The 20,018-nt window shown below is 34.8% G+C and overlaps 1 long non-coding RNA gene across 1 annotated transcript; it reads left to right on the forward strand.

Moving 5' to 3' along the window:
• The first annotated feature begins 4,693 nt into the window (after positions 1 to 4,693).
• LOC121420198 lies at positions 4,694 to 6,376 on the forward strand. Its single transcript, XR_005970723.1, has 2 exons — positions 4,694 to 5,174; positions 5,883 to 6,376. It is a non-coding gene; the product is annotated as an uncharacterized LOC121420198 (long non-coding RNA).
• Positions 6,377 to 20,018: the final 13,642 nt, after the last annotated feature.

The raw sequence follows: 20,018 nt of genomic DNA on the forward strand, positions 1-20,018 counted from the left end.
TGACAATGTAGGCGTATTGACGTGTTACAGCATCTATAAAAAAATAATGTTAAGAGGAATGAAGGAGAGAGGTATTTGCCTACTGTAAAATGTTTATATTGGCGAATTAAAACAAAAGCAGAGCATCTATAGGCCTATTAAAGCCTACAGACAAAATAAAACTAAATTAGGCCAACTAGTAAACGAATAGCACTGGTAGAGTGAGTGTTTAAAAATCTGATAAATTCATAAAACAAATTATTTTATTTGCTATAGAGGACGAAGGATCTCAGAGAGCATGGAAAGGTAAAGGTGGATGGTCACAAAGAATAAGGTGTCTCTCCTCACCATAAAATATGTTATCTACACCGAGCTCTGCTCCCCGTTTCTTCATTTTCTGTGGCATGCAAGTTCATCATTGTCAATTTATCACATTCAATTTCTTCATGTTTATTACATTATTTGAGGTATTTCTATTTCTAGGTAGGAGAGGAATCGATGGTTTGCGATTGATGTGATTTACAAGCAGACATTCCTTGTTTGGGTGAACTTCATCAATTTTCAAAGGAGGGACATGATTTTCTATCTTATCAACCAATTTTTTTCTAAAATTGGAAACATTCCTTCATCTTATTAGTTGTTATTCTCTCATATTATGGTTTGAAATTCATATAATTCAAAGCAACCCCAAAGCATTAAGTCTATCCCTCATACAATGTAGGCTGTGTAGGCTTCATTCTTTTACACTGCAAAAACTCTGGAGTTGATTAACACCAGCCCAGAATCTATATATATCCACACAAGAGATGTATTGCAACACCAGTTTGGAATCAAACCGATGCCATTTTAATACTTACTGGTGTTGTATAATACCTATCTGGTGTTAGGCAGAAGCCAGACTGGTGTTGTTTAACACTTGTCTGGTGTGTGGACATAGATTACTGGGCTGGTGTTACATGTAAATCAACACCAGTGTTTTTGCAGAGTAGTAGTAGTAGTGAAAGAAAGGGGTGAGTGGAAAGCTGGACATCAGCAAATTCACCAGCAACCAGAAAAACTCACTCCAAAAAGAAGAATGAAAGTCACTTGCTCACTAACTTCTTAAATGATTGATAATATATTGAAATGGTGAGTGGACGAAAAGGCAATTCGAACATGTTGATAGTGGACAAACTGATGGTAGACCAAATGATAGAAGACGAGTTGGTAAATTAGACGAATTGGCATTAGGCCAATTGAAAATAAACCATTACTTGATATAAAATTTTCCTCACATTCATCATGAGTTCCCCTATAGGTGCATTTGTGGAGCAGTGGATTGCATTAGGAAGCAATGCACAATAAACATCTCTTGAACTCAAGAGCCTCAATTTACCAGCTATCAACAGCAGCGATATGCCACAAATCTGTCGTCAGTATCGTAAAATTAAAGCAGTGTAATTCTGTCAGCCAGAGTCGTAAAACCTCCACCTCTCTTGAGTTGAGCAAAGTGTTTGTTTATGAGCATTGCTAACAAGTCATTATGGACAGAGAAAAAAAACACTGACAGAATAAAAACATCAACATTTAAAGGTGCATCTAACAGAAAATCACAAGGATGAATAAGATCAACCATTAAAAGAATACTGTAACTGAGAAAATACGACAAAATGATAATGTCAACAATTTATACAAGCAGTTATGCTTTCTTTGACCCCTCCACATTTAATACATCTCTTAATGTCAATGATTTGTATATGTAGGCCTATATTTTTAACTGTGGAAATAGATTTAAATTGAATTGAATTGAAGGTACAAACACCAAAGTAATAATACAAACTTAACAAGATAAACACATCATCAATTAAATGTACAGGGTGAATTTTTTTCTCATACTTTTTTATTTTTTTAATGATGACTTTTTCAATATCACAGTAAGATTATTTTCAAGTTTAAAAAACACAAATTATAATTGAAATCTTTATGTGAACTAGATATGAAAAAAATAATGTTTTTGAAAATATGTCTTCAGGAACATACATACAATATCATCTATCAAATTTTGCTTATAGCCTGAAAAAAAAAGAAAGCTGGCATAAAGTACATCCTGAATGGTTTATATATCAAACCCAAATGTTATTCAATACAAAACATCACTCTGTTAATATACGGGTTCTTCCAAAAAGTACCCAAAAATGTTGAAATATGAGCCAAAAATGCATCATTCATTAAGAATTCATATCATATGACGGCATACAAAGACAACATAACTGGACAAGATTGAAGATCGGCCCATCAAATAAATAAAAACATACACCACACACATCTAATTCCCCCACTCATAAATATCCCATTAAACATTCAATTGTACAAGCGTGGAATCTCGGCTGCCCAAATCAGGCAGTGGGCATGCATCGAGTCAAACAATAACAAATTAAATATCAGAAAATTGGACAACAAAAGCACCACCGCCCGGGAACAAAATTGACTCACAGCGACATGATGGGGGAAAATCAATTGGGACGCAACGCCAAATCCTGTTAATTTGTGGGTTCGACGATTCAGGGGGCAAGGTTCTCTATTTTTCCAGGTGCACTTTTTTTCCTTTCTAATAAATAATATATGATATTTATGGGTGTCCGTTCTCCCTGTAGTCATTGCTGTACTTTTCATCCGTAATCCTTGTAGCTTTTCAATATTGAGTTATCTGGAAGATGACGTTAAAGAGTGTATTGCACCTTGTTCTATTAGTCCCTCTACTAGTCCCTCGGAGAGGACCTTAGGTCGTCTGTCCTCTGGTTGCTTGCTTACGAGCATTAATGCTTTCTTAGCAATAAAGTAAAAAAAAAAAAAAAACACTATTTTATTCTATATTTCTTGTTTGTAATTATCTTATCGAATGTCTTCTAAAGTAGTTATTGAAACTGAGAAACAATGTACCAAAACCAAATAGGTTTAAATCAATAAAACTATCATTTCTTGAATGTATTTGTGATACTTATCATCATTACTAATCATCATCATCATCATTTATTTCATTCTTATTGTCATCATTATCATCAGCATCATTTCCATCATCATCATCACTATCACCATCATCATCATCATCACCACCTTCATTTTATAATATCAGTATTATTATCAGTTTATCACTATCATTATCATTATAATAATCATAATTATTATTATCATATCATTATTTTCAGAATCAGTTTAGTCTTATATCAGATTCAGTATTTACCATTTTTTTTAAATTCAATCAATAAGTTTAATAATTAAAATATTAATATATTAGATATTACAAAAGTCTATTCTAGTTCTTATTCTCAATTAAGATATTGCATTATTAAAACATTCCATTGTGATTTTCACTCCGTTCATCGGGACATAAAAAACATAGAATCAAACTGAAACATAAAGATATTTCAGCTACAAGTACAAGACCTTATCCCTAAATTGGGGGGATCGAAACTAAGTAATTGTGACAAAAAGAGTGTATCTTCGGATAATTCTCATCGAGATATGCAGTAGAATATATAATTGAGTGGGAGGGGAACTGTCAAGTCAATCACAGTACTGGGTACATAAATAGGCAGGAGCAATATATTCTTTTCTTTTCTCATTTAAGATTTCCTTCTTCTAGTCTTTGCTTTTGCTGTTCTCTTATTTTTTTTTGGTCAAAGTTAGGAAACGTACTTTGGACCATGAAATGAAGGAAAGAAGCACGTTTCAGATGTGATGCCATGATGATTCATATTGTATTAACTGACTTAGAGAGTAAACATTGGACAAGTGCACTGACATCCTATGCTTTTCATTCCTTTCAATTTACTCGAAATCGGCCCCTATTAAAGACATTTTTTGTGCTTGTTCCATGAACTCATCAATTATTCATTTCATTTTCCATTTAGATTAAGAGACAAGTTTTAAAGCCTTGTAAGGAATTTAAATCATGCTTCCATCCTTACAGCAAGATTACAAATGAACTCGTACACTCTCCTTAGTTTGTGTAACCCAACCCAAAAGTTGGTTAAAATATGCACTTAAAATTTGAACCAACTTTTTTTTCAAATTCATTTTGCATGCAATTTTGTCTGGTTTATTTCCAATCAGTCTAATGCCAGTTCGTCCAATTACCAACATGTCTACTATCATTTGGTCTAACATCAGTTCATCCACTGTCCACATGGTCTAATTGCCATTTCGTCTAATAACCAGTTGGTCCAATAGCCATTAAGTCCATACTCCATTTGGTCTAATTGGACAAAATGAATGAAAACAAAATGGACATTAGACTTAACTGGTGACTAGACGAAGTGATGATTGGATCAAAAATGGTTGTTAGACAAAATGTTGATGGATGGAGTGGCATTAGACTATGAATGTAGACCATGTGGTGAGTGGACAAGTTGGCAATAGATGAATTGGCGATTTACTTTTTGTTTAACCAACAGTTGGTAGGGCCATATTTTAACCAACTTATAGATTGGTTACAAAATTCTAAGAGTGAACTTGTGAGTGAACTCACAAAAATCATTAAGTCTATTTCTATTAATGAAAAAAAAGCATGGAAAATATGCTCTCTTTTCAATTTGATTTCTAAAAAGTGTGCCTTGAAGCTTTTTAAAACTAATTATGTTTGATTTGAACTACGATTATGTAGCCCCTCTTATGGTGCTACATTAGTGTAGAAAGAAGTTAAAAGAGATTAATCTCTATTAATTTTGTATTGTAGTTGTTATACCCATATTTATGTAGCTACAGAACATACAGAGTGAGAGAGGAGAGAGTGAGATGACTTGCATGACCTTTTGTACATACTGAGAGAGAGTGAGCGAAAGAGAGAACCAATGGTCAGTTCTTGGTAGCGTGAGTAAGGGTCAGCTGGTCCTTATTCCCAGAAAATAATGACGTGAATGTCATGAATGACGTAGTAGTATTTTGGGGAAAAGTTGATGGACTCTTCCATCTCTGCTACCCTAAAGGGGTCAGCAATTATTAGTTACTGGTTTTTGTTTGTTAAAAGAGATGACCAAGGATCAACAAGTATTTCTAGTTACACATATACACACCCCTTCCCAAAAATAATGGTATTGTCGAAAATACCTTTATATAGAACTACTGGAGGCATCCTCTTCACAACTTTTGAGATGGAGAGAGAGCATCTTCCTCCAGACATCACTTTTCAATAATTTCCGTATTTTCCTGATTCTCAGGTAAGATCCAAAGTCATCCTTCCATATCTCAGTTTATAAGATTATTTAATAACTGATCTTATAGATTTATTTTTGAATGTTAAGTTACTTTTCCAAGATTGTCTGTTACACATTTGACTTATTATCAATCTTCGATTGAATAATATTTTAAAGTTTAGTTTGATATATCTGATGATAGATACTATTCTATAATCTACTTCTTATTGAATGTTTGAATTTCTTATGATTGTTACTAACCATCTATGATTATTGTTCATGGTGGAGCACTTGTTATTTATGTTTGTCTAGCAGCGCGAGCATGGTGCGAGTTTTATAGTTGAGCCTTTTGAACTTTGCGAATTACAAATTTTAAGCAAGTCGCGAATCCAAAACAACTAAACGGTATTATTCTGGTCAAGCGGATAGGCTGAGTTCCCTATCTTGCCGCGTTAATATCGTGCGGACTCTAATGTATCTGATTAAAGACTTTCCTGAATATCATTGTGCTAAACCATTCTATTTTATTGTTTTGATATTATGTTACTGTAAAACCATTTACTAATCCTAGTTGATATAAAATATTTGAGATGAAGTTTGATATCTGATATTTAATATTAGAAATATTTAATCATGTTTTGATTAAATTGATACACAACTTTTGAGATGGAGAGAGAGCATCTTCCTCCAGACACCACTTTTCAATAATTTCTGTATTTTCCTGATTCTCAGGTCACTGGTCGTCTGACCATGAACAGCTTCTACATTTTACTATATCTGCACTGAGACCCTCAATGTCATTATGTTAGTCTTAATATATCAGTAGTTGTTTGACAACTGTTTTAAAGTTATGTCCAGTAAATTAAGTTATGAAGTATAATTTGAACTATATGTTCATACCTGTTCAAGTAATTATGTAACTAGGAGTTACACCATTTTTATAACTGTAAATATCATGTATATAATGTTAATCTAGTTTAGAATTAAAGGAACATATATCCTTTATATAATGAGTATGATAGTTTATTTTATGGAGTATTAGTATTTACATTAATTAATAGCATAGTGTGAATGTTGTTGATTGATGGTGTTTGATTATGTGATGTGTGATTATTACATATTAATAATAATTACAACCTAATAGTGTTTTATTTAAGTTCTACCTCTGTAGACGGACAGGGTGGGGATTCTTCGTTTAAAAACCCTTCCGCTGCACTGTTCTGTTATTGTATAAGTAAAAGATCCTCCCCCACCCAAAACGGTCCCGTGCTACAATTACAAATTGGGTGACAAACAAAAATGTTAATCCAATCTGTAATGATCATATCCCAATGCAAACAAAATACATTTATGTATTACCTACTGCAATACAGGTGGTATTAGGCAATGACATTTTCATTCATTTATTATAACATTCATTATCAACACTGCATAATTAGCCTACAGGCTAGCAATGAACACGATGAATGAGAAAGAGTCTAAAAACACTTAGGCATACTCAGACCGACTCGAAGTTCAAGAAATTATACTCTGATTGGGAAATTTACTCTAATCTTCCCAAATAAAAAACAGGTAATTTTGGCCAGAGTGAAAGCAAATTAATAACAATAACATGATAACAATAATAACAATAATAATAATACAGGGTATTATCAAATGCATAGTAACAAGTGTAGTTCTTTATGTGCTTTGTAAATAAACAAAATATAAATATACAAAGAGAGTAAAAGAATTCATTAATTGTAACAATAATATAAATCAGAATAAAACATAATATTACTAAAATTTGCAATATTCCCGAAACTGAGAATGAATCTCCCCAATAGTAGGTAGTTGTCGGAATAGCGAGAAGGGATTTTCCCAAGATTGTGGGTATTCTCGCATTGGGATATCAAATAATGAGAACTTTCTCATCTCAAGGTGCAGGATTGTAAGAAAGCTCACATTGCTTAGAACTTATCTCGAAAAGTTTTAGGTGGGTATGATCTTGGAACATAATTATCAGGTATTTTGAGGCCTAAACAATTTTTTTTCGTAAAGTTACAAGTATTCTGGTGATTGAGTCAGTCTGAATACACCCATTGAGGTTAAGTGATGGCTGTCCGCTCACCAGTTTCCGACAAGATTTCTTTACAGCGACTGCCCCATGAAAAGCCAGCTGGATGCGACACTATTCAACATCATTAAAATCCATTTTCATACACAGCAACAAAAAAATGAACCTGAATGAATCTACATGTATATATTGCCTTGTTTATGAAATCAGCTTATGTTTATAAGGTTTTTTTAGATAGTTTAAAACAAAAAAATTAAAAAGAATCAACAGCAATTTCCAATTTTAAGCATTAAGTATTGGACATTGAATATCATTAATTTAAAAGCTATACTTTGGTTGTTATTGAAAAATATTTGTTGTGCTCAATCTCTATGGTGTTATTCTAACACCTCAGGGTGTGGTCCTATAGAGACGCCAATAACTGGTGTCAGCTAACACCCCAGTTTAGATATAGAGGTGCAATGTCTTTTATACACTTTCATACTCAACTCAATGAGATGTAGCTTTGAGAATAGTATCCAATAAGATCTGAAGCTTTCAAGAAAATGCATCTGTACTCTGTCTCTAGCACTAGCACTAGCAAAATCTGTGCCAGGTCACATGACCTATTGATATGTCAACATAAATTGTGCAAGTTAACGACTCTATTTAGAATTCCTCCACTTTTTTAAAGAGTGATTACTTAGTACTGCGTTGACCTATGATGGCAAACCTAACAAGGAATAAGAGATGGGGCGTCTGGCACCAGACCACGACGCCATTTTGATATTTATTGGAAGAGAATCAATTTAAAGCTCATGAAAGGAGGTTTCATTCTGAAGGCAAAGATACAGAAATGTCACAGTCGATTCGTGCACTGTTCAATCCACATTAACTCACAGCAAACACATAAAAAAGGGGCAATTCATTCACAAACTCCTTTGAGCAGAAGAGAATGAAAATCTTTTCTTATTCTATCAAAGTGAGGAAACCATTTATTTAATAAAGAGGAAATAAAAGAGGATTTTGATGACCAAATTTAATTTACATTCAACTCCAAGCATAAAAAATAACTAAAATCTAAATTATCTTCAAATAATGATCTCTTACTCACATAGCTGAATGGATTCAACTTTGACTCATTTGTGGCATGGCATCGTCAAAGTTACTTTCACTGAAGTTTTTCAAATTATAAATTTGAAATGACAATGACAGCTTAATGCAATTCATTCTAATAACACAATCAAACTTCCTAACTCTCCTTAAATAGTTGAAATGGTTAAAATTGATGGCACAAATAGAAAAAAAAAACTCTTAGTTTAAGTAATTACATGAAAATGGTTGATCACAATTCAGCATGAGCTGTTAAAAACCTATGGCATTCACTTTGCTACATAGTTAGAATCAATTTAGTCAAGGCAGTCTAGTATCTATGGGGCTTTTAACTAATTTATGTTTAATTGGCGTCATCAACGCTAAGACAGGTATGGGGGTACCTCAGAAGGTTTGTCCATACCTTAATGAGTTTTTCTAGCAATCAATCTGCTGAGTTTGTGCATAATATACACTGCAAAACTGTGGAGTATGGTGTACATATAGGACTACACCAGTTATTTAACTCTGGTGTTAACTTTAGTGCTGGTTCAGCACTCATGAATATATTATTATTATAACACCTTTGGTTGTCACTTTCATGCTCTTTGGTGTTATGCTTCGACAGCGCACAGGCCTTTCACAGCACACGGGTATTTCAAAGAATACATTTCTGCCAGATACCTCTTTACCTCTCCTGGGTTGAGAGCAACACAATGTGGGTCAATTACTTGCTGAAGAAAATTATGTCATGGCTTGGATTGAACCCACGACCCTCTATTTCAAAGTCAGGAGACTAATCCTCTAGGCCAGGGGGGTGTTTCACAAAGATTTAAGTATGACTTAAGTCGCACTTAAATGCCGACGCGTACAAGATATGCAACGCGCGATCTTATTGATAGATACGAATTAGTGCCCGTCCTCTTGACACGATCTGACCAATGCGGTCAAGCCTTTTATATCGTACGCAACCCGGCATTTAAGTGCGACTCTAAGTCATACTTAAATCTTTGTGAAACACCCCCCAGGTCAATCCACATCATCAACTTAACTTGCGATGTGATAAACAAATCTAATTCAGCATTTAAAGAGATCTGAGATACACAGACAAAACTAAATGTTTTCATTTACTGTACCTCAGGCTTTGTTTGCGCTATTTGTGGAAAGTTTACATTTAGGACATCAGTTTAGACAGTGAAAGGGCAAAGTGATAGCTAAGATGTTTACCGTCCCTCTTAGAAAAATCAAACTGTTTTTGAAAGGCAGATTTGAGATGTTTAATCTCTTGTAATTGTCTCACTTAACAAACACTTTGCACATCATCAAGGAGAGTTGAGATAGACAAGATAGACCACATCAATCTGAGTACATGGTAAACACACAGATGGTACTCTCGATGAGAATCATCATCTTCAGTCATGTCCACTATCTTCTTCTCACTCGCTCTCTCTCTCTCTCTTTCTCTCTCCCTGTCTATCTCTTTGCTTTCTCTGTATGGCTCTCTGTCTGTGTCTCTTTCTCCTCTCTCTCATTCTTTTTCCTTCTGTCTCCCTTCTTAATCTTTTTCTTTCTCATCTCTCTATCTCCTCCTGTCTGTAATAAAATGGTGACATGACATTTGCTGCGGTCTTAATATCTCAGAGGGCATCGGGTTAGAGTTAGGATTGTAATAGACTTTTTGTTTCAAAAATAATGAAAAGATTAGGATTAGGGTTTATTTAGCTTTGAGGGTTGGGTTTTAGGTCTGGCTTAACGTGCACACTTTACATCGGAGTAATTGTCGCCGGAGCAAATGTCATGGAACCGTAATAAATATCTCTCTGTTCACACACTTCCTCCCCTCTTCTGTTTATTTCACCTTCTTCCCTTCTTTTTTTTATCTATCCCTATCTTTCCATCTCTCTTCCTTTTACATACCTTCTCCCGTTTCACACTCTCTCTTTGCCTCTCTCGCTGGATCTTTCTCTCACTTTCTCTTTTCTCTCTCCATCCCCCTCCATCTCACTATACCTCACTACCTATTTCCTCATTCTCTCTGTGTCTCTTCTCCTCCCTCTTCCTCCTATTCTCTCCTTCTTTCCCTATTATCCCATCAATCTGAATTATCACACCCCAGCCTCCTTAGCTGCACACCTTTACCTGTGTCAACCAAAGCTGGTGTAGGTATGATATGTCAATATTAACCAGGTCAGGTAACGGGACTATACCCATCATTGGCTGGTTTATGGTACAAACTATCCCTTCCTACAATTAATCTTGTATTGTACATCTAACACAGACACAGGGACTACGGTACAGTCCTATTTCCTATTAATCTTGTATTGTACATCTAACACAGATACAGGGACTATGGTAAAAACTAGGCCTTTCTGTAATTAATCGTGTAGTGTACATCTAACACAGAACAGGGACTGTTGTACTAAATATTACTTCCTACTATTAATCTTGTATTGCACCTCTAACACAGATATAGGGACTACGGTACAAGATATCCCTTCCTACTACAAATCTTGTATATTGTACATCTCACACAGATATAGGGTCTATACTTAAAACATCTTTCCTATTAATCATGTATTGTACATCTAACTCAGATATAGAGACCTTCCTAAAATTAATCTTGTGGTGTACATCTAAAACAGATATAGGGACTACGGCACAAACTATACCTCTCATCAATAATCTTGTAATGTACATCTAACTCAGATATAGCAACTAAAACTATTCCTTCCTAAAATTTATCTTGTGGTATCTAATACAGATATAGGGACTACGGCACAAACTATCTCTTTAATAATCTTATATCGTACATCAAACGCAGATATTAAACACAGAATCAAAATATTCAATCTCTTGATGCTCTCTCTACAGGTTTTACATTTTTTAATACTTGTTGATTAAAAATAAATAAAATGAAAAGCCAATTTTCACCCCGCCCCCTCGTGATCACCAGCATATCCCTGACCCCTTTCATTCTAAATTACATAGCTCCCTAGGCGCGAAAAGGCGTTTACACCATCTCCCCCTGGTCCCATGCAGTATGAACCGTGTACTGCGTGAAAGGCACGAACAAATGCTTGCCAGTGGTCCCCGGGGGACCGGAGAAAGCTGATTTATTTAGACCCATTTCATTCCTGTTTGTAGTTGTTCTGCACGGCGTGTCACGCCATTGCACACCCCCTCCTCCTCCCCCTCCTCTCTCTGTCCTCTTTATCTCTCTATTTCTTCTTGTTCATCTCTTAATTGCATACTCAAGATCTAAGTATTATTGTATGATCAAAAACTTATTTTGTGTCCATTTTCTCTCTTTCTCTCTCCCTCACATTTCATATAGATAAAAATATTTTGTCATTACATTTTTCCCTCTCACTGCTCATCAATCATTAGTTCCAAATAGGTGGTTTCAAACCGCCTCAATCACAAGAATCCCTGTTAAATTACGAGAACTTATTTAGGCTAAAAAATACCCATTAATTATTCCTGCATTCACACCGCCCCGAAACATACCCTTTCGAAGTAAGTTCCTGAAGTTACGAGCATGCGCATTATGGTCTGATAAGCAGGCAAGGCGCGAGATTCAAAATCACTAGCCCAGCAGCCACCCACGGCGCCCGCGCCCAACGACACGCTGGGCTATAAGTTCCCGTAAATTGCTTTCACATTGCCAAAATACCTGCGACCTTGGAAAAATCCCCGCGAAAGTTCTCGTAATTTCGCCAAGTACCTACTATATAGCGGGTATTTTCTTTCGGGGAAATTACGCGTAGTTTGCTTTCACATTACCAAAATACCTGGTATTTTCTGATCGGGGTAAATTTCCCGATCAGAGAATACCTTGAACTGGCGAATTTCGAGGCGGTCTGAAACCACCTAAAGATCTGCACTCTAATATTGCAGGAATTGGAAATAAATCCCAATGGACTGTGTTTATGTATCAATCAAACTCTAGATTCCGAAAAAATATTTGTTTAATTTCAAAGATTTAATTCAATTCCATTGAGATGTGAAGACAAATTTTTAGGATCAAACTTAATCCAGAATTTGACTGGTCCCTAATTACAGTCAGGATTTATTTTAAATGCCTGCAATTTAAAGTATACTTTTCTTTACTTTTAATACAAATCAAACTTTTTCTCTCTCTTTATGAATCATTAAATCACATAAATTATCTAAGTTTCATTCTATCAACAAAAACTTATTCTGTCTTTACTTTCTCTCTCCCTCTTTCATTTTCATTAAATCTCTATTCCTCTCCAACTATAACCCCCACTCTCCGTATTTGATCTGCAGCACTCAATAAACCAAACGAGCATTCACATAGACGATTCCACATCACTCCCATGCGTTCCCCCGGCCCCATGCTATTATGAGATGCAATTTCACCAAGCCATTCCAAATCGTTTCCATTCCCGTTTTTCCAACTAGTACTCGCAACAAAATGCTTATTATCCATTTAAGGATGCAGGGAGGTGGTTTAGAATACGATACACCAAATTCCATTTGTTGGAATACACACAGGGCTCATAGAGTGGGTTTCATCAAGTTTTGATAGGAATGCAATTTCCATGTCATGAGTTTGAAAGCAAATCCATTTACCCAAAAATCAAATTACCAAGAAATAAGTATTTAATAAGTAACTAGGAATTGAAAACTAATTCCCAAATACAACCACTGCATCCATGGAGTTATGAACCTAACCATGCCCAAATTTGATAGTGAAACCCAATACAATTGATTATAAATAAAACAAATAATAATCTCTAAACTAAAATATTTTGAATGTTTGATACAAAGCTTATATCCCCCTATGAAAATCTTTGACAGAATATACTACAACGAAATATCTTTATCATATTTTTCTTTAATCAATCCATGGGTGTTTATTTCATCAGATATTGTATTTATGTTGACATGATGGTTTTTATATCTCGCACAACAGGATTACACTGTCCAATAATTCAACATCCATCATGCTCTACCTCTAAATGCTTCTTCCACTGGAGGATAGAAATAAGAATCTACTTCCTCTATAAAATGACATGACTTGGATAAACATATCACAATTATGTTGTAAACAATTCAAATTCAAATACAAGCATCACCAGCACCACATCTCTATATAACCAAATAATCTCATACTCCTTTAATCAAACTTTTACTCCAGAAACTCACTAATTCTGTACTTTCCCGGCCAAAAGCTACGATGAAATTAGCATTAGACTGCAATAAGTGAATTACGTAGGGCTGGAGTGGAGTGTAATTGAATTAGTTTACCTCTAACATGTCAGTGTGTGCGTGGGACCAAGTATAACATCAACTAGGCAAAAAAAAAAACCCATAGCAGTGGAAATCACAAAGTGATAAAGTCAGAAGCGTCTAGGCTCGGTATGTGGTATAAGCGCCATTTTCAGCGCATCAATTTACTCTCCTAAGTATACTGTGCTGTGTTCAAGGTCACGTGAAGCCTGATTGCATAGCTAATTTCATCTCTGGAGCAACTAAACTAGGAAGCTACTGTCTACAAACTCAGCGTTTCTCATTATGACTGGCCGATATTTCAGTGATTCGTTGACAACAAGCTAATAGTGGTCGTATTGCATCCAATGCGTTAATCAGTGTATCTTCTTTGACAAAAATACCAGATAATTATCATTTACTTTAGAAATTCATTGTAGAATACTATTTCAATTGAGGTATTGAAATGAATTGAAATGAGGTACTGGTTTTCAATCTGGTGAATTTCGAGAATAGTATCTAAAATGCTATATTTTGTCTGGAATGACGTCATTAGCAATTTAGCATTTGCAATTTTCTAGACACAACATAAAAAAATGAATAAATTTGATTTAAGCTATCTTTGACTCCCTTGTGTTTCCTTTGTTGATTGATTTGATTCTCTAAGTGAAATGATCATGGATCTATTAAGATGTACTTCAACAACATTATAATAGTATGAAACTGTTTCATAATTTCTAGATTCTAGAAGATACTTTTAACTAAAATATTGTAGTGCTGCCTTTATGTAAACAGGGCTGCCTCTTCAGTAATCTTCTACTATTTCATATTCTGTTGTTGATGTTTTTTCAAAATATATTGATGCAAACACTCTAGAACAAATGTGAGATTTGTTGAGATTTTAAGAATTACAACTGCCAAGAGACAGGAAGGAGTGCACAAGAAACCTTTTAGCTTAAATGGATGCAGGCTAAAGGGGTTATTTTTAGCTTTGCTTTGAATAAAAAATGCTGAGAAAATTAGCCAGATTTGGAGAGAAAGTAGTGTGGGATCCTGGCAAGAACAAAGAAAAAAATATGTTCCAAAGTATGAAGATATTAGTGAATGATATTTGATTAAACTTTAATACACTTATACTAGTGACGAATGGGAGTGGATATATGTACAGCATGTTCAGGAAAATGAAGAGACTTGAAGAGTTTAACAAATCATCTAATAAATGGAATAACAAAACAGAAACAAATAAGTTATATTATATATATAAGGAGGAACAGAAGAATAACTAAAAGAAAACGGAAATAAGGAAAGGAAATTACTTTTCGCTTTGCACAAATCTCGGTGAACCTCAGGAGATTACCATATAAATTGGGATGAAACAAAGTGGTTTAGTTTTGAACGCAAATTACGTCTTGAACGCGTATTATGCCATCCTTGCTCCGAATTGCTCGATGCAATTTTCATGCAAAAGATCATCATCAACGGCTTTCTTAAAAGTGGAGCAAAATGAGAAATAGATTCCTCCTGATTATGAGGAAATGACTGGAGGTTATCAAATTTAGAAATAAAAGAGAAAAGAGAAAGAGAGAGGGGGACAGAGGGAGAGGGGCGGGGAAGAGGGGTAAGGGAGAGGAGAGGGGGATAGGGGTAAGGGGAGAGGGGAAGAAATGGAAGAGGGGCGATGGAGAAAAAACAGGGGGTTACTGGAAACTACATTCACATCTGCTAAAGATAAACAAACAGTAAACATCAACAAATATATTCAAAGTGGTAACCTAATTTTTTCACCAGTTTGCACATGATAATGTACATAAATCGCATCAAACAGCTCAGGAAAATGGTGGAAGTTCTGAAATACTGGGGAAATCTTGATAGCATTAGCATTTGATACTCTTAATATATGAAGCAATTACTGACTTTTTTTCTCTCTCTCTCTCTCCCTCTCTCACTCTCACACACAAATACACATACACACACACACGTGTGTGCGCACAGGCATATAAACATGCACGGAATGGTCCCATGTCACCAAAATGCCATCAAATATTTAACCACAAGCGTCTGTCTATTAATAATAGACACCGAGTCACCTGCACCTTCCGAATGAACCTACCTACAGTCCAATGTCGGTATTGCCCCCCTTTTTAACGCAGTGACCATAGATAGCATACACGCTTCATAACAATCACATTCAGATTTTTCATTTAATTCTCTTATCTGAATATCGATACCATCCCAGTAAAACTATGGAATGCAACATGGGGGGTCAGAATGCACTTAATTTTCTGAATTGAATAACACCAATATGTCACCATCCTAGGAAAGAGTATATGGAATGCAACATTGGGGTAAGAATTTCACTAAATTGATTTCAATATTAATCTTGTTACAATACCATCCCGGGAAAGACTATGAAATGCCAGTCGTGGGACAGAATTTCACTTAATTGTCTAATATGAATATTAATCCCATTATAAAATGAAAATATGGAATGCAAGACAGGGAGCAGAATTTCTCTAGTTAATTAATTTGAATATTAATCCTATAACATCACACCAGGAAAGACTATGGAATGCCAAGACGGGTCAGAACTTCAAAGCGACTAAAATAAAACAACGCATTCCTCAAATCTATCCACTTTGTGTGTGGGCGGAATTAAATATCCACTCGAGAAATCAAGGATTACAGTAAATAGCATATTTTACATGGAGTAACTAAAAGTCAAAGGATTTTTTTTCCTTTGCAATGCAACAACCCTCCTTCACTTAATAGAGTACTTAAATGACTGCTGTGGAGCCTGATGAAATATTAAGAGTGTTCAAAGCAAAGCATTTATATTTTATGAATTGATCCCTGAAATTGTAAAGCAAGACATCTGTTTTGTAAAATGCAGTGTAGCTTAGTCACGGGCATGGCGATCTTCGACCCTCTCACCTCCTCCCGTCATTCAAATATATGAATAATTAAAAACTGGCCAAATTATATTTTTGGTATAAAGTAAAATTCACACAGTATGGAGATCTTCACTCCATGATTTATTCATCATACATTTGAACTTATCTTTACCAAGTTGATCTTTAAAAAAAATCTAAGTGAATAACATCAAACTAAATTTTTATGAAGTAATGCACACAAATATTTCAAATAAAGATAAAGCTATTTAGAAGACATATTGAATTGACCTATTTATAAAGTAATGCACACAAATATTTAGAATAATGGTAAAGATATTCAGAAGTATTGAACTCAATATATATATATACAGTATATGTACATATCTGTATATATATTGAGTTCAATATGCATATTTTTTCTTTATTTTGTTCTGTCAATTCAACAAACACAAACAAACAGTGTTAGGATAAAGGGAAACACGTCGACCTCCACTTTCAGTAACTAACATAGGAATAATTTCTCAACCCAGTGAGTCACTCATTAAATATTCCATTTCTATATTACATTTTTTTTTTGCTCCCGTCTCTCAGCCCCTTCTTCTATTCAACGACGACCAAATTACACCATGCACTATATGCCAATTTGCCCTGACATTGGTAAGTAAATTGATGATATGCTTCATTCGCATTGTACACAATTTTTATATCAAAAGGAAAATTTTTGCTCCTGATCTCTCCTCATCTCATCCCCCAACCCCCATGTGTCTCCGTCTCTCTGTTTTGTTTCCTCTCTCTTTCATCCGCTGTCTCTCTCCCTCTGGCTCTTTTTTGTCTGTCTATCTCCTTCTTTCTCCCTCCCTCTCCCCCTCCATTGAGATTTTTCTGTCTTTCTGTATGTCTGTATCCCCCTCTCCCTGTCTCTCCTCCTTTTTGTCTATATCTCTCAGTTCATCTCTCTCTCTTTCTTCCTGTCTCTCTCCATCTTGCTTTTATCTAACTCTCTCTGTCTGTGTGCCTCCCTCCCCCCTCTCTCCAACTCGCTTTTTTGTCTGCATTTATCATTTCACCTCTCTCTCTCTTTCTTTCTTCCTGTCTGTCTCCATCTTGCTTATATCTGACTCTCTGTCTTCGTCCCCCTCTCCACCCCCCCCCCCCCTCCCCCCTTCTCCCCCCCCCCCCCTCCCCCCTCTCTCTCTTTCTTTCCCTCTATCCCCCTCTCCATCTCTCTACCCCTCTCTCTTCCATATAGTTATCCTTGATCAGCCCAAAGGTAGTTACAGTTCTCCCAGGCTGGAAATTATATTCTATTATTATCACACATGTGCTGGCCTTTCATCACAGAAACATTGAAAAAAAAATCAGAGTTTGGTGCAAGGGTGTCTTTTTCTTATCTGTCTTTTTAATCTCCATCCATGTTTATCTGCATAAGGGATCTGATGATTTCACAAGTGGGGGGGGGCAATTAAGAAAAAGGAACGCGGTCTATATAGAAAGAGTAGAATAAGGGGGAGACTATATTCACTGCTTGATAATTAAGGATACCATGCAGTCCACTCTGAAATTTATAGAAACCCGTCATTTTTAATTTCCAATTTTTGTTTGCCTTTGCTTTATTCCAGATTCATTTATTCGGAGCCCAGGGCGTGATTTATATGAAATCAGACTTTTCTTTATGCATGCATTCCGGAGGAAATATGCAAAAAGGCCTCCATCTATAGAAGTTTTGTTCATATTGAGTCACTGTCCTCAGTATATGTACATAATACACCCTAAAAATCAAGGATTTAAAGGTCACTTAGTTCCAGATAGGCTGTGAATAGTGACCAGCCAAATATATCAGTTTTAGTCTTAAACCTTGTAGATTCAAATATCAATCTAAAAGATTTGAATTTAAATCTTTTGAGATTTGAAAGTTAATATCTTAAAGATTTGAAATAAATCCAACATTCGGCTGGTCACTATCCACAGCCGATCTGGATTTATTTTTTATATCCTTGATTTTCAGAGTGTACTTGAAGTATGATAAGTAATTATGTGATTTAATTAAGAACACTCTAAATAAAGGATTTCAAATAAATCCAGATCCTTTGTGAATGGTTACCAGCCAAACATTTAATTTATTGCAAATTTTAAGGATAGACTTTAAAAATTAACTTTTTGAATTTATATAAATTCAAATCTTTAAGCTTTATATTCAAATCTACTTGGTTTAAACCTAGATTTAATATTCAGCTGGTCCCTATTCCAATCTGGATTTATTCTAAATCCTTGGAATTTAGAGTGCACATGTGACTTTATTTAGTAATATGTGATTTTAAGTATAAGTAAAAATGTGATTTTAAACACACACATCTGATTTTACATATTAAGTACATTGTACACACGCAACATTTGACTAAGAATTAAGATCTCATGTGATTTTAATTATTTAATACTAATAGACATGTGATTTTAAGTATTACATACATATATGATTTTAAGTGTTACGTACTGTTACATGTATATGCATGTGATTTTAAGCAGTAAGTACACATGTATTTAAGTATCAAATTTGAATGTGTTTATAAGTACTCAATATTAATTTTATTGAATATTCTTATGATGTGAAGTAGTAAGTGCATGTATAAAGTACACACATGATTTTAACTGTATAAATTATGTGATTTTAAGTGTTTAAGTACTGATCCACATGTGATTTTGAGTATCAAGTACATTTGTGACTTTTTAGTATTAAGTACCAATAGACATATGACTATAAGTATTAAGTACATAGATGCATGTGTCTTATATTCACGTTAATACATTAATTCACTGTATCATAAAATAAATTATCATCTGTGTCATAATAATAATAATATTACTGCTGCTTCAACAAGTAGACGCAGCGTGAGGGAGGGTTTGAGAGAAGAAATTAATTTTTGCACTGCTCAATGTCACGCAGAATCAATGAAATATAGAGCTCAGTTTAAGTCAGATTTCTGTCCCTCGTTGCTCTCGTTGACATCGCATGTTAACCTTGTCTTGCCAACGTCACAGAATCTACCTCGAATACGTTGCCATGAAAAATCAATAATACCGCATGAAGAGATTTGGAAGTAGCTAGATGAGTGTTCGTAACACGGCTAGGGAATGGAATTTTGGGTGAAAAACCTGCTTTTTATGGACTCTTTCTTGCCTTTTGTAAGCAAATTATTAAAAATTGGTGTTTTGAAAATCATTGATTAATCTACACACCCTGTATTACTTTAAAAGAAGGTAGGCCTAAATCTCATGCCAATTTCATTTCATTGACCACTGAATTGATGTTAAAACCTTTGAAAATGTAGTTTTTCTTCCATTACATGCAGGTTTATGTAGGGAAATAATGGCCTACAGTGAAAATATGTATAGCACAGCTTTTATATTGATATTCAGGTGCAATTGTTCAGAAGTCTTTTTTACATAATTCTACAAGAACTTAAGAGATATGTTTTCAATAAAGCATTATTTCTTCTATTATTATTCCTATTATTTATACTGTGCTTTTCCCAAATGGCTCAAAGTGCTTACAACAACAAAAAGAACACAAAATAAAGACATATTTTTCATAATGGAGTAACAATTAATAATCCTCCA

Source organism: Lytechinus variegatus, chromosome 8 (genome assembly GCF_018143015.1).
Source record: "Lytechinus variegatus isolate NC3 chromosome 8, Lvar_3.0, whole genome shotgun sequence".
Classification (NCBI taxonomy): Eukaryota; Metazoa; Echinodermata; class Echinoidea; order Temnopleuroida; family Toxopneustidae; genus Lytechinus; species Lytechinus variegatus.